The 17,173-nt window shown below is 38.4% G+C and overlaps 1 protein-coding gene across 2 annotated transcripts in view; it reads right to left on the bottom strand.

Annotated features, from left to right (window-relative positions):
- Positions 1-17,173, bottom strand: part of LOC126825420 (phosphatidylinositol 4-phosphate 3-kinase C2 domain-containing subunit alpha) — a 684,289-nt gene that overhangs the window by 354,349 nt on the left and 312,767 nt on the right. For both annotated transcript variants that reach the window (XR_008788423.1, XM_056101571.1), the window contains exon 14: positions 4,303-4,464. The gene's annotated coding sequence lies outside the window, so the exon portion shown is untranslated. The remainder of the gene's footprint in view (positions 1-4,302; positions 4,465-17,173) is intronic.

The following is a 17,173-nucleotide window of genomic DNA, read 5'->3' as shown; positions in this document are numbered from 1 at the left end:
TCTTTGGGTTATAAACATGCATATCGAAAGCAACTGAAATCTTTTGGAGATAAACCTATATTTCATGTTTCGTCAAATCGAATAGGAATTGTGATCTGTAGAATGTCCACAAACAAATTGTGGACGGACAGGCAGATGTTCGGACGGGCAGGGGCGACGACAATATATGTCCACATGAAAATGTGGGTGTAAAAGAAAAAGTTGGGTAAAATCAAAATTGTTCAAGAGACCATCCAGATATAAGACATGGTCTCCTGTATTCAAAATAGCATAGAGACCACCAAAGTACGCATTCAAACTGTTAAAGAGGTTGTGTAAAATCAAAAGTTAATGACCGATTCATCTAAAATTTGGTGTGAGTTCATAATTAGTGGCCCTGAACACCCCCAACAAATTTCAAGTCTCTACAATCAAGGGAAGTACTACGTGTACGAAAGTGCATTAGCAATATATAGTCCCATATATTACAACTGTTAAAGAGACCACCAAGGTGCTATATTATGGTCTCATGTATTAAAATAGTTAAAGAGACCATCGAGGTATATGCCATTGTCTCATGCATTAAAAATGGTCTGAAATTTGGTGTGATTCATAATTAGTGACTGAACACCCTCAACCAATCTTAAGTCTCTACGATCACGGGAAGTATTAGGTGCATTGGCCGAATGGTTAGCGCGTGCGTGTTGCACCATAAGGTCTGTCATTGAGTCAACTAGCGTGGTTTAGATTCCTCGGTTGTACGTGACAAGGAGTAGGGTCGCCTGTCCAACGTCATGGGTTTTCTCCGGGTACTCTGGTTTCCTCCTACTGCTTACGATCCCTACGCGCAAGCGAATTATTTAAATACTAGCGGATGCCAGGCAGGGTAAGCCCACATTTTGCAAGAGATGGACAGAGATCAGGCTAAAACAAAAAGCGATTTTTTGTGCGATCAAGGGCCATAATTCAGGAAGTTATGATCCGATATGCGCCAATTTTGAAAGGAACCCAGATCTTTGGGTTATAAACATGTATTTCAAGGTTCATCAAAATCGGATCAAAATTGTGACCTCTATAGGGTCAACAACCTTGATATACCATTTTACATATTAGGAGTAATCAAAGGCAAATTGTGACCTCTAGAGAGTCCACAACCTTGATATACCATTTTACATATTTGGAGTAATCAAAGGCAAATTCTTTGTCAGTAACGAATCACAGTCAGTTTAACAAAATAAAGTGTAGGCCTGGCTGGCTCTGGCTCGCACTCGGTGTGTAACATGGGCATGCGCAACAAGGATGTAAACACAGATTTGTTGACTTTTGCCAATCTGTCAAATTCATCTTTTTCTTTTTTTTTCAATAGTTTCACTAGATTATAGTGCCCAACAATACATAAATGCGAATTCAAATAGATTACAAGGACCCAAATTATGTTTACCTGATGAAAAAGTTAACCAGTACAATTTGCAAGAACATTATTTTATGCCTCACGCAACAAAACATATGCCCACAGCAGCTACATCGTCCGAGCGGTCGTCAAGGGTTGTCGCATATTTATTCCTTTGTAGGTAATTGGGGGCCTTTACAAGACAGTTCCATACAGATCAGATTATAAATTTTGTCGTTTGAGGGTTAACAAGGTTCTACAAACTGAAACAAGGGTCTCAACTCTGGAAGTTATCTACCGAAATTGTTAAAATTTGACAGGCTTTTTCGTTTTACTAATTTAAATAATGCATATAAATTTCATACAGATCACATGATCACTTTTGTCATTCAAACGTTCACAATTGCCATAACTCTAGAAATTATTGACGGAAACTGCTGAAATTCAATAGATCTGTTTTACAAATTTAAATGATGCATATAAATTTCATACATATCGGATGATAACTATCATCAATTGAGCATTAACAAGGTTTAACAAAGTGAAACAAGGGAAATAACTCTAGAAGTAATTATTGTAAATTGCTGAAGTTCAACAAGATTTTTCGTTTCACTAATTTTATTTCATGCATATAAATTTCACAAAGATCTGGTGATAGCTTTTTGCGTTAGAGCGTTCACAAGGATCAATAAAGTGAAACAAGGGCCATAACTCTAGACGTAATAATCGGAAATTGCAGAAATTCAATAGGCTTCTCCGTTTCCTTAATCTAAATAATGCATATAAATTTCACAAAGATCGACTGATAACTTTTGGCGTTGGAGCGTTCACAAGGTTCAATAAAGTGTAACAAGGGCCATAACTCTAGACATAATAAACGGAAATTGCTGAAATTCAATAGGCTTCTTCGTTTCAGTAATTTAAATAATGCATATAAATTTCACAAAGATCATATGTTAACTTTTGGCATTAGAGCGTTCACAAGGTTCAACAAAGTGAAACAAGGGCCGTAACTCTAGACGTAATAAACGGAAATTATTGAAATTAAATAGGCTTCTTCATCTCACTAATGTAAACAACATATATCAATTTTAAAACAATTGGATGATAACTTTTGGCGTAAGAGCGTTCACAAGAAATTGTGGACGATGGACGGACGGGGGCGACGGCAATATACGGCCACATTTCAATGTGGGCGTATAAAAAAGGGATAGATAATGTTACTTTGATTAATCAAAAAATAAGGATTTTTGATTTTATTAAATGCTTAAAACATGGGGTCATGTTTTTGTTTGAAGTAAGTGGGATATATGACCGATGTCCTGGTCATATGTTATTTTATTATTTTTCAATTCTGTTTTAAATTTTAAATCTATATTTTAATTTTCATTAATGCTTGGTTCAATTCTGTTTTAAATTTTAAATCTATATTTTAATTTTCATTAATGCTTGGTTAGTCATTAGAGGCAGGCAGCATTTAACCTGTCAGTCAAATTATGACAGGCTGGCAACTAAAGTGGTTGATCTGTTAAGTCTCATCTAACTATTGTTTTAAATGCCTTAAATCTTAATCCTTCAACAATCATATGTTTACTAGCAGGATACCCGGCTTCGCTCGGGGGTCATAACTCCGAAACCGGAAGTGGTAGCCTAACGCCACCTGGCCTATGTTACTCCCCGGTCCGCGCTACCCCTATACCCCAAATTTCAGACTCGGGGCAGATGTAGCCGCCAACCCCGAACAGATTTCGCTCAGGTGTCATAACTCCGAAACCGGAAGTGGTAGACTAACGCCACCTGACCTATGTTACTCCCTGGTCGGAGCTACCCCTATACCCCAAATTTCAGATTCGGGGCAGACCTAGTGTAGCCGCCAACCCCGAACAAACAAACTTCGTTCGGGGGTCATAACTCCGAAACCGGAAGTGGTAGACTAACGCCACCTGGCCTATGTTACTCCCCGGTCCGAGCTATTCCTATACCCCAAATTTCAGAGTCGGGGCAGACCTTGTGTAGCGGCCAACCCCGAACAGACCGGCTTCGCTCTGGGGTCATAACTCCGAAACCAGAAGTGGTAGACTAACGCCACCTGGCCTATGTTACTCCCCGGTCCGCGCTACCCCTATACCCCAAATTTCAGACTCGGGGCAGATGTAGCCGCCAGGCCTATGTTACTCCCCGGTCGGAGCTACCCCTATACCCCAAATTTCAGACTCGGGGCAGACCTAGTGTAGCCGCCAACCCCGAACAGACCGGCTTCGCTCGGGGGTCATAACTCCGAAACCGAAAGTGGTAGACTAACGCCACCTGGCCTATATTACTCCCCGGTCCGAGCTACCCCTATACCCCAAATTTCAGACTCGGGGCAGACCTAGTGTAGCCGCCAACCCCGAACAGACAGACAGACAGACAGACAGAAAGACAGACAGACAAACGACAGTCACAAATATATATATAGATGTCAACACTTTCTAAGTAACTGATTTGTATAAATAGACAAATGTATGTTAGATGATGACATTAGTTGGAGAGACCAGATTAGGGAACATACTAGTTGGAGGTCCGATATATATGAAATTATAAGTTGTTAAATTGTTGCTGTTAATTATTTCCTCCTGAAATAAAGTGTTGAAGATCCATTCCAAGAATCTGTATTCATTTCTGAAACTTAGAGAACACACGTCGACAAGCTACATTCCCTGAAAGTCGAACGGTGTTACTTCACACCAAATTTGAAAAGAATCTGTCAAAAACTTTTCGGAAAAAGGAAAGCTGAAAATCGACAGGTTTCGTCCTCTCACAACCGCAATGCTTCACACCAAATTTCAAAACAATTCAACAAAAACTCTAGCCTCTATTGCATTCAAAAGTTATTTTTGATGGACGGACGGACAGAAGGGCGGATGAGCAGGGTGACGACATAATAAAAATACCTTCTCTGACTGAATAGTTGTATAGTAGCTCCTCCTAAAGTGAGAGTTATTTTATTAGTTGGATCTTGGTTATTATTCAGTGGGTATTTTAAACCAACTAATGTTATACATAGCCGCGATTCTTTAGGTAGAGAATAAAGTGGTGTAGAGTCAAACTGTAAACTTAAAGTAGAAAAAATATTTTTAATATAAAACTTATCACATAACATTAATAACAATCAATAACAAGCAGTTGTAAGATACGCCCACAGTTAGTAAGAGATAGACGGGGAACAGGGAAATTCAATAGGGCCCAGTCTCTCATTGTCCCAATGCTTCACATTGAATTCGAGATGAGTTTTGATGCACACCAAAATCGAACTGATTCAAGATCTTTTGACCCTTAACATATCTGATTAAGTTCATTGGGAAACAGACAAAAATTGTAATACCTGTAGGGTCTATAACAGGGATGCTATTTCAAAATTTTGCTCATCAGACATTTTTTGTTGGGGTTAAAGGAGGCCAGAAATAGGTCACCGTAAGTCATTTATCATTTTTTTTAAATGTAAAAGTTAGCACAAGTTAATTAACTAGTGAAAAGGTTTGAAAACTCAGTTTGGTGCAGTCGCGGAAAATGGATCGATCTAACTTTCAACTCAGCGATCCCTTTATCAACCTCTTTTCTAAAGTAGGCCTAGCTATCTAAATCGGTCAATCAATACATCGTGGGCTATTAACCTTCATTTTTGTCTTGTTGAAAATGTGTACAATGCTATCTCCGGACGTCTAGAAAGATACTTTCATGTCAGCCAGCTTTGTTATTTTTGCTAACAAAATAATAAACAAGAATTGTTTATACCGTATTCAAATCAGCAGAGAATCAATTGACTGTGATAAGAAATGACCATTCTTCACAGTTAAACAGCAAGCGTTACCACTTAAACACGCCCCCCGAAATTGCTTCCAAATTTGGTGACGGCAAGACAGATTTTGACAGGTTATTTTTGTATGACAAAGTGAAATTAATTTACAGATTTTAAAATAAGCCAACAGTGAGGCTGATCTCCCCCGCCGAAATCCCAAAATAAATAGATGACACATATTAATTAATCGCACATTTATTATTTTTCAAAATTATCAAGCAATCAAACTGATTATCAACTATACACTAAGTTTCATCACTCTCTATTAGATAGAATCAAAGTTATCTTTTCCCAAAGCATCGACCAATGAAATTGCTTAACTCTGCTTAGCTTTAGCTTGAAATGTTAACCACTAAACTCAGTCAAGACATTCACCTAATGAACATCTTTGTCAAGTTAAAACATTCTACCTCAATTAAAACCAGAGTTGTTATGTTCCAAAGTCTTGACCAATCAAATTGCTTATCGCTAAGCAGAAAATTCTCATCATCAAACTTAGTCACTCTCACTTAAATATAACCAACATTATCGTGCTCCGAAGCATCAACCAATTAGATTGCTTATCTCTGCTTACCGTAAGCAGACAATGTTTATCACCAAACTCCATCAAGGCATTTACCTAATGAACAAATATCAATTAATTAATCCAAACGAAGTTGTTGAAACTGACGCTTCATTTTCGACCGCCTTTCTAACTTGTATAAGATTGTTCTTTATCTTCTGTTTTGTTCTAAAGTTTTTGATCTGTTTGTGATTTTTGATAGAGTTTGAGGTGAGCTGGATGAGATTGCTATGATTAATGTTAAGATTCAGTGAATTAGTGTTTAGAGGTTCATGTGGTCTGTTGGTGGTGATAATTATGATGTCGATGGTAAAAGAAACAGAAACTTCGAAGTACGATGATATTGTTTTTTTACTTTTTGATTCATAAAAACCCCCGTACATAAGAGCTTTGGCAAGGGACACCATCCAATGGCATCCATACACATATGTGGAATCAGACTACTAGAATTTAATAGGTCTGTATTTACAGTCATAAACAGCTTCACTACATCACCCTCCTCTTTAGCTAAACACGAAATAAAACATACATAATAAAACTGAACATTTTAAAACTGGCCCCACAGTTTTTTTTTAGATTTACAAATTACAATGTTTATGCTAACACATAATTCTGGAATCTGCTAGGTAAGCGTCTATGGCGATCTGATTTACGTAAAGGTGTTTGCTGTTCTGTAGGTAAAGGCCTATCAAAGTTCACATTATAGTTGTTATTTTCTGAATCTGCTGCTCCATTTTCATCTATATCAAGTGAATCCCTATCCTCACATTCTGTTGCAGTTGGTAAACGTGGAGATTGCTTAAAGAAGCTGCTGTTGCGTGTGACATTAGATTTCCCACGTGATGCCGTGATCATCGACCCTTTTTTAGCAGTAACTTGAAGAGGTTCTGGATTATATGGTGTTAATGATTTCTTCAATGAAGTCTCCTTGATTAATACCACATATCCAACCTTTATATCAGATGGCCGCACATAAGACTTCTTATCTGCATAAGCTTTCATTTTGAGTTTAGAATCATTGTCTTTCTCCCTCATCTTTTGATCGCCAGCTGGGGAGGAAACTATGTGAGGGAGCCTTGTTTTGATTGTTCTCGAGAACAAGGCTGTAGCAGGTGGAACTCCAGTTGAACTGTGTGGAGTTGTGCGATAGTCCAACAAAAATTTGTACATTTCTTGTTTCCAAGTGTATCCTTGAACTAGAGCACCTTTGATCGCTTTCTTAATTGTTCGCATGAACCTTTCTGTTTCCGCATTTGCACGGGGCCACAAGGGTGTAATTTTACAATGATGAAAGCCCATATGTTCAGCAAACAAGTGGAAAGCTTGACTATTAAATGGCGGGCCGTTGTCAGTCTCAAGAGACTCAGGTATACCAAATTCTGCAAATATTTTGTCCAAATGAGGATTAACACAATTTGCAGATGTTGAATGTAGAACGACAACCACAACATATTGGGTATACTCATCAGTCACAACTAGAAGATATTGATTATTATGGAAGCCTATTGCGGTCATTTCAGAATCTCGTCTTCTCGCCGGGAGAAGTCGAGGGCGAGAACACGAGAAGACGGGAACACGCGGAAATAGGGCGAGAATACGAGGATCTCACCCCGAGAACACAAGATTACTTTCGCCTCGACTTCTTGCTCCCTAGTGTTTTCGCCTTTGAAAAACCTTGTGTTCTCGCACTCTCGCCCTTGACTTCTCGTCTTTGAAAAACCTTGTGTTCTTCCTCCCTTCTTCCCTCGCCTTTCAGTCAATCTCATCTTCTCTTGTTCTCGCTCCCTCGCTTCGTCACAATATCGACTTCTCGTCTCGGAAGTGCAGTTTATACGCATGTCCACTGACTACCATATCGGCATTTATATTTGGACATGAATTATATACGGAAATGTATGAAGGTCTAGAAGATTTAATAGTCCTTATTAAACAATTTTAATCTCTTCTTGCACAGATAGTATTGTATTCTGTAATCGATTTTAAAAGTCTTCAGTCGAATCTTTCTTTTCCCTCTAACTTCATCAACCTTCATCGGGTTTTTTGATGCGTGGTCTTGTCAGTGTTGTAGGATGTAGAGTCTGACAAGGGACAAGGCATAGTCATTCGAATGGGATTAAAAAAAAAGAGGTCCCGTGCCTGTAATCAAAATGAAGTTGGTTCTACAGTGGCCCAGTGAGTAGGACGTTTGCTCTCTAACTTCATCAAAGTTCGTCGTGATTTTTCTGGCGATGTCCACCCTAGGACGGAGGGCCTGAGAAGGGACAACGTATAGCGTTTGGGAATACAAATAACCGAGATCCAGTGTCCGGAATCTAAATGAAGTGTGAGCTATGATGGCTCAGTGAGTAGGACGTTTGCTCTCTTACCTCATCAAAGTTCTCATTTTTCGGTCGTGGTTCCGGCTTTTCAGTGGTAGCCTATAATCGTTCGATTGGTATAAATAAAAAACGAGATTCCATGTCCGAAATCGAATGGAGTGATGGTTACGGTGGCTCAGTGAGTGGCACGTTCGCTCTCTAACTTCATCAAAGTTCGTCGTGATTTTTCTGGCGATGTCCACCCTAGGACGGAGGGCCTGAGAAGGGACAACGTATAGCATTTGGGAATAGCCTACAAATAACCGTGATCCCGTGTCCGGAATCTAAATGAAGTGTGAGCTACGATGGCTCAGTGAGTGGGACGTTTGCTCTCTTACTTCATCAAAGTTCTCATTTTCCGGTCGTGGTTCCGGCTTGTCAGTGGTATAGTCGTTCGAATGGTATAAATAAAAAACGAGATTCCTTGTCCGAAATCGAATGAAGTGAGGGCTACGGTGGCTCAGTGAGTAGCACGTTTGCTTTCTAACTTCATCAAAGTTCATCCTGATAACAGACACAAGTCTGTAAATATTTGAGAAGTCGAAATTTCTTCCGTAAATATGACATACGGGTGCTTAAATTAGAGTGACGTCATCGGTCTTCCTGGACGCCATTACTGCGAATACCGTTAGTTAGAGGCAAAGAGGAATCCCTCTGCATCGAGCACAATAGTTGAACCATAGATGGTATAGTTCTATGGTTGAACACTACAGTCAATACCCAACATTGCAGTTTTAGGTAAGTAATGTTTATATAGTAGGCGCACATCTTTGTTTGATACAGATTGATTCTTGACATTCGTAAAAATGTACGGGGTAACTGATTTTTGACAAATGGACATACTGCTAGTGCTACTCCTAATATTTTTTAGCATTGTTTTTTAAGGCTTCAGTTCTAGTTGAGGCTACTCGGTTGACATAACCCATTCAAACTCATTGATAGAAATAAATATATGAACTATATGAAGGGCTAACATTTCTGGGCTTCATGTCTATCTTTCTTAGTATAGACTACCACTGAAAACCATCATTATTAATAAGCATTAAAGGGCCAATCCCGATAATATTTTGGAGATAAATTTGTCTTAAAATCATCTACCTTAGGGCCGAGCAACTAACTCAATATATGTGATATGTTTTCAAACAACTTAAATCCGTCAGTCTCCATCTAGACTGGAAATGGAGACCGGTGTCCCAAGCTGTATTATACGGTGTCTGGTTAAAACCAGACTTTTATTTTATAAGAATAATGTGTAGGTGGAATTTACCTTTCGTTATCAATACAGCACATGTGCCTTTCACTGTACAGACCGCTAAAGGAACGGAGATCGATTATCAGATCACCCAACGAAAAAATTGTCCCGAAATCTTAAAAGGGTTACGTGTCCGGATAAGCAGTTTTGACATTCACGTCCAAACGACTCAATATTTTGAGCTGAAATTTTGAGACAAGGTAGATACTTAAATTTCATACGTACTCAGACTTTTATTTTTAAGACTCTGTTCAAATCGGGATAGTCCCTTTAAGAATTTATATTGAGGGAATTGTCAATGTCTGGATAATAAGATCTTTAATTTTTTATTTTACTAATTTTTTTTTAGACACAACTTATTGCATCTTTGAGTGCAATTCCTGTCATCTATTGAGTAGCCTACTCAGCCTTTCTCTGGGTTACTGAAATTTTTTCAAAGGTAAAAGTAAAAGAAAAATTACTAGATTGAAGATAATAATTTTGGGAATTGAGCGCATCAACGACATTGTCAGTGAAAACCAACACTTCCTGCCCTCTGCTTGGACCTTGAAATTTGAGGGGGTGGTTTGATGAATGGTCTAACCATGGAGCTTATTATATAAGGTTCATGGTCTAACATGGGCCTTAGTTAGGTCAGAATGTATGTCTTTGAGTCAAGTGGCGTGGAAAGGAGTAAAATTGCCTGACTAACCTTGTTCGTTTTTTCTGGGTCTTTCGTTTTCCTCCCACTGTTTATAAATACCTACGGTTTAAAGTGAATTATTGAAATAAACTTCTACATGTTATATATTATTAGTCCAAAAATGACCCCATTTCTCTCCCTTGGGGTGGGCCCTATTAGCAAAAAGTGAATCCCATTTTAATCTGGTTCATGGGCGCGGATCCCGGTGGGGACACCAGGACGCGTCCCCACCAATATTTTTAGTGGTGGGGACATGCTATACTGTGTCCCCACCACTTATTTCCGATGTTTTGCTTACTGTTTATTTTTTGAAATTGAAATCATTCCAGAGCTTTTATTGACATTTCAGAAAAAACGGAGGGTGAGAGTCAATCGCTGTCCTGGGCTTATTGATTGTCGCATCTTGGTTGTTTGTTTGGTAATGAGAGGATTAATTATATTTAGGATACTCTGGCATATTTCTGGACTCAATTTGAGCTCGTTACATGGAATACTATAAACGTACTGCACTCGACCGGCGTTGTACTAAGACGGCGACGTCGCCGCCTGATCACCATTTACAAAACAATATTAATTGAAGTATTGAACGCGATGACGACTAAAATGCATTTACAGGTGTCACATGACGAAGCACGTGACAGGGGGTTTTCTTTCATGATCGCCAAAGTCGTCGTGTAGTGTGCTCACTCCACTTCTGTTGCAGCGATATTTGTCGCCAAACTCGTCGCTTAAGTTGTCGCATAGTGTGCGCCAGGCTTTAGCTGGGCCAAGAATCGTGTACTTATTATTACAAGTCAGTGAAGTTCTTTTGCTGTTTTGAAGATGGTTTAGAAATGGAGGAAATTTATTGGAAAAGAAATTTTTTAAAACCTGTCATGGGCCGGCCAGAAAGAGGACAAAAGGGAAAAGAAACGGGTAGAATGGATATAATTAAAGTGTACTGTTCTTTAGTTTTAAATATATTAAACACTTTATTGAATTTTTTTTTTCGATTAGAAAATTGCTCTCTGAACTATTTTGTTACTGGTAAAAACTCCTCAGAATCGCTGAGAATGCATATTTAGACACCATTTTGGTGGAGCCATGGTGGCTAGGTGGTTAAGACGCTGGCTCGCTAGCCTGGAGGTCGGGTGTTCGATCCCTGCATTGGCCGAGAAAGTTCATCTGGATTTTCTGGTGTGGTTTCCCCTTGTCAGTGGTGCAGAACGGAGGGCCTGACAAGGACAGCTGTCTAGTCCTTCGGATGAGACGAAAAACCGAGGTCCCGTGTATACATTGGAATGCATGTAAAAGATCCCTTGGCAGTTGGAATTCGATATAAGAGTAAGCGATAGTGCCGCTGCCCGGGCAAAATTTGCCTCATAGCATACTGTATGGAGTATGCCCTTCTTCATTAGCCCAGTATAGGAGCAGAACAGTAGGACGTTAAACCCCATTTCATTTCATTTCATTTCAGACACCATTTTGTAACAAAAATTCAAAAAATTGTAAAAGCCTCCCCCACCCACCCACCCACCACACCTCTAGCAGCTCATGCCAGCGGCGTTCGGTTATATAGTCGGTCCTTTTGTTTCACAAACGAACCCGCCCACCTTGCTTCCAGCCAACGGGCCCGACTCTGTAGGAACACTTATAAATTTCTAAAGAAAATATTCTTTAAATTATTATTAGGATCTACACTGAATGAATAATACAATAAAATGTTACATTTATTTCAATTGGGATTGAATATCGATATGTTTAGTTGTGTGTGTACCTTGTTTTAGTTTGTATAAATTAAAAGATTTGTAGGCCTGTACATTTGTGTATCCAATTGAATACACATTTTGTCAAAGACTTTACGTAGTCTTCTAACACTACTAGAAAAAGGAGGCGGAGCTGGAATCTAAGTAGTGTAAATTTTTTCTAGTTCTTGTAGTGTACATGAGAGAATAAATCGTGAACGGTGGCTTGAAGATTTGTCTTTGGATTAGATTTCGTATCATTTGCTGCCTCAGGAATTAGAATTGTTTGACAGAAAATGATGCTGAAAATACCCAAAGAATGGGTTTTAGAGCGCCTATTTTTCAAAAAATTAAGGGGGAGGACCCCCGAAACCCCCTCTTTACCAATAGTCGCCCGCGCATGGACTGTCCCCACCACTATTTTTGGGCGATCTGCGCCCCTGATCTGGTTATTACCTGTCATAGGTGCAGAGTCGCCACTGGTTTGTCAAAAAATCGGATCAGAGAACGAGAGAAGATTAGAAAGCTTGGGGTTTAACCCACGATAGAAAGATGGGTGTTGCTTTAGCGAATACCAATATGATCAGAGAAGTTCAACCTAACTTAAAAGTAAAGGAGCTAAATCTGTATTCTTTGGCATCTAGAAATGAACACAAATAGGTCGCAAAGCAATAATGTAAAATGAATGTATATAAACTGATTTACATTCAGTCGTTTCTGTTTTTAGTGTAATTTCTAATCAGTTATGCTCGGCAAAATATGCAAAGTGTCCAAATTGAATGGCAGTCATTGGTGTCTGGTTATTCCAGTCTACACTGGTAGTATTCTCCTGTGTGATATGTTTAGTCTCCTGTTTGTGGACATGAAACTTCATTTTCTCGCACATTTAGCTCCCTTTTCCTTAATTAAAATGTGTTCTTTTGAAATGGATGTCATAAGGAAAAACCTGATTGAGAATATTTGTTTTGCAGGTGCATTTTTGAAATAAACCCAGATAACGGACAGAAATCATGAAAAAGAGGAAGACTCAAGTGTGCCAAAAAGTGATATAACTAATTACTGAACCGTCAAACTTTGAATGGATGAAGTATGGTTGCAGCAATATAGTGGTACCGTGAGATGGTATACAGTGGTTTAGATGTCACATTTCGGGTCAAGGTGCTTTAAATTCCGTACCACGGTTCGGTTAACATGGTACAGATATTTTAACTGTCCGTTTTCTTCCGATGCTCAACTATCATGCAGAATACGCCCCTGTAGTTCATGCAACAAGGAAAAAGGATGGCTTTCTGCATTGAAACTTGTCCCACTGAAAGTACATTCCCCTACGCCGAACCACAAATCACGGACATGCGAACATTTTGAATTAAAAACGTCAGATGGAAAAGCAGTGACTAATAATGTGACAGTGTGTCGCCATTGTTTTGTTGACATTTCTTACAGAACTGGAAACACGTCCAAGAAGAAATACTGTGATATGTATCGTTGCAAGCAGCACATAGTGTGGATAAAATTGGGGATAAGGGACCGAGCCACGGCCCTTTTATGAGTGTTACTTTGTAAATGAGGCTTTAAACACACTGCAAGAAATCTTTTTAATGAATCTTCTTAATTAAACTTGATCTTATTTTACTTTTGATTAGATGTCAGTTTACTTTGATGGAAATAACTGTTAGTCATCTAGTTTGTCCATCCACAATTTGGTACATTTGTAAAATCTTTGTAATGAATTTTCTTAATTAAACTTGATCTTCTTATTGTACGTTTGATAAGATGTCCGTTTACTTTAATGGAAAAATTTGTTGGTCATTTAGTTTGTCCATTCACAATTTGGTATATTTGTAAAATTATCCTCCGTTCATTTTGTCTCTAAATATGCGGCTGCGTTGCATAAACATTAAAAATGTGCAACTCTCATCTATACATTTCATTTTGGCACTGGTACATTAACTTTGTCAGTAGTCGAGTTCCATCTAAATTTTTATCAACGAGACTGAATCAATTTATGCCATTCTCACTAAGGAATGTACATACTTAGGCAGAGTTATTGTGCAAAATTTTATACATTTTCAAACAGAGATTAAGCTAATCATTGAAACAAGCTGTACATTCAAGGTAGAATAATAGGAATTCTGCATTGATGCTGTTCTTGTTTTAAAGTCATGATACTTTCGGGGTTCAATAATTGTTAAGATTTTAAATTGTTCATTTAAACATTTAGAATGCAAATTCGTTACTCTCAAAAAATTTTCATGATTTCATTAGATCATGTTTTACTGTTATAATTTACTGATAAGGTGATAGTTTTATTTCATGTTGTTGATGTTTTAAATAATAGATTTGAGGTAAATATTATAATACCTTGGTAAGATTTTAGAAAAAGATTTGAGGGTAATACTATTGTAACACACTGATTTTATTTTTGTAGAATAGATTCTGAATGTTATTGTTATACTATAAAAAATTCATTTAAATATTATAATGTAAATGTTACATGTACAAGAATTTGAATGGATAATTTTATTATTGTTAAATTTTTCATGAACTTTCCTTTGGACATTTGTATTTTGTTGCTACCCATTATTTGATACATCCATGGAAATTTTCATTTTTTACTTGCTGGAAATTTGTGTTTGCCTGTCTTAGAGAACTTGACAAATATTTTGGAGAGTTATTTCCCTTGTTAATAAGGGTAACAGATTCTTTTTCTTTTTTTTTTTAAAGTCTTCATTTTTCCATGTACAAATGTTCATTATTATTAATGTAGAATTATGTAAAGAGCTTTGTTTTTGTTGAAATATACCACCAAACTGCTTGACAGCCAAAGAATATTTTCAATCTCTAAACCTCCATATTGTAATAGCAAACCTGCTCTTGATCAAATATTTTAAAAATATGGATTTGTGGTTGACAGGTTTTTAAGGCAGTTGTTAGCTTTACTTACTGACAGTAATCTCCAATTTCCAGTATTTTCAGGTCTTTTTATTATATCTTAAACTATCATGTAAAAGCATTTTTGAGGAATTATATCTTGTTTTGAATAATTAAATTATGTTTTTAATCTTAAGTAAATGTCTTTTTGATGCTTATCATATTATGTAAAGAGCTTTGTTTTTGTTGAAATATACCACCAAACTGCTTGACAGCCAAAGAATATTTTCAATCTCTAAACCTCCATATTGTAATAGCAAACCTGCTCTTGATCAAATATTTTAAAAATATGGATTTGTGGTTGACAGGTTTTTAAGGCAGTTGTTAGCTTTACTTACTGACAGTAATCTCCAATTTCCAGTATTTTCAGGTCTTTTTATTATATCTTAAACTATCATGTAAAAGCATTTTTGAGGAATTATATCTTGTTTTGAATAATTAAATTCTGTTTTTAATCTTAAGTAAATGTCTTTTTGATGCTTATCATATCATAAGTTTTTTACTGCTATAAAACATTTTCCGTAAAATTTACGAACAAATGGCTGGCAGGTAGGTTGCCAATCTTTGGTCGTAATTTTTACGACATGTTCGTAAAAATATATTTATGGTGTGTCGTATGTTTTACGTACATTAGTTGGCAACCTAGCTGCCAGCCAAAAACCAAAAACCGAGGCTATAAATTGGCGTGCACGTAATTGGAAGTTTGAATTCGATATAAGCCGAGGCCTTGGTGCCGCTGCCCGGGCACAATTTTCCTCATAGCACACTGTATGGCGTATGCCCGTCTTCATTAGCCCAGTTGGAGCAGAACAGTAGTATGTTAAACCCTATTTCATTTCATTTCATCAAAGTTTATCTCAAATTTTCTGGCAGGGTTTACCAATGTCAGTTGTGAAGGAGAGAAAGAGAGAAATGGGGTTTAACGTCCACTCGACACAAACTAGGTCATTTCGGGACTAACATATGGTTAATTTTATTTCATTAATTCGCTTGCGCATAAGGGTCTTTAGCAGTGGGAGGAAACCGGAGGACCCGGGGAAAACTCACGAGGTTGGACAGGCGACCCTACTCCTTGTCACGTACAACCGGGGATTCGAAACCACGCCAGTTGACTTAATGACAGGCCGTATGATACAGCACGCACATGCTAACCATTCGGCCATCCAACCCCCCAGTTGTGAAGGAAGGATGGGATAAAAAAGACCGAAGTTCTGTGTCCGAATTTGAAATGAAGTAGGGGCTGATGTGGCTCAGTGCGTAGTCGGGACTTTTCTGGCAAGGGATCCCCTTGTCAGTGATGTAGGACGGAAGGCATAGGGACAGCATGTTGTTCGGATGGCATGAAAAACCGAGGGACTCTAGTTTCGATCCGCCGCTTATATGTGACAAGGAGTAGGGTCATCTGTCCAACCTTTTGGGTTTTCTTCAGGTTTTCCGCCCCCCACCCCCACTAAAAAAACTGTTAATTGCTTGATTTGTAGAGTGGACGTTCAACCCCATTCCCCCCCCCTCTCATTTCATTTTCATTTCAAACGTCAATAGAGAGAGAGAGAGAAATGGGGTTTAACGTCCACTCGACACAAACTAGGTCATTTCGGGACTAACATATGGTTTTTAATTTTATTTCAATAATTTGCTTGCGCATAGGGGTCTTTAGCAGTGGGAGGAAACCGGAGGACCCAGAGAAAACCCACGAGGTTGGACAGGCGACCCTACTCCTTGTCACGTACAACCGGGGATTCGAAACCACGTCGAACGTCAATAAAAACAGATAATAATTGTTACCTTTGTATATATTAGAAAATAACGTTTTAAAACACATTAGTACCAGACAAAAAATAACCACATTAAGTCATTACTGTACACACACTAAAATGTCGCACACTAGACTAAGTGAGCACGCAGAAAAGGGTACTTGCATCAAAAAGTATTTAAACGATTATATGTTGTCTCTTGCCAGGCTCTCCGTCCTACACCACTGACAAGGGTGGACATCGCCAGAAAAATCACGATGAACTTTGATGAAGTTAGAGAGCAAATGTCCTACTCACTGAGCCACCGTAGCCCCCACTTCACATTTTGATTTCGGACAAGGAACCTCGTTTTTTATTTATACCATTCAAATGACTCTACCACTGACAAGTAGGAACCCCGACCGAAAAATCCAGGAGAACTTTGATGAAGTAAGAGAGTAAACATCCTACTCACTGAGCCATCGTAGCTCACACTTCATTTAGATTCCGGACATGGGATCTTGGTTATTTGTATTCCATCGCCAGAAAAATCACGATGAACTTTGATGAAGTTAGAAAGCAAACGTCCTACTCACTGGGCCACCGTAGAGCCAACTTCATTTCGATTCCGGGCACGGGACCTTGTTCGTTGTTCCTTGTCAGGCTCTACATCCCACAGCACTGACAAGTCCACGCATCAAATAACCCAATGAAGGTAATTGAAG

This window comes from Patella vulgata, chromosome 6 (genome assembly GCF_932274485.2).
Source record: "Patella vulgata chromosome 6, xgPatVulg1.2, whole genome shotgun sequence".
In the NCBI taxonomy this organism is placed as follows: Eukaryota; Metazoa; Mollusca; class Gastropoda; family Patellidae; genus Patella; species Patella vulgata.
This window is presented reverse-complemented; position numbering and strand designations above follow the sequence as displayed.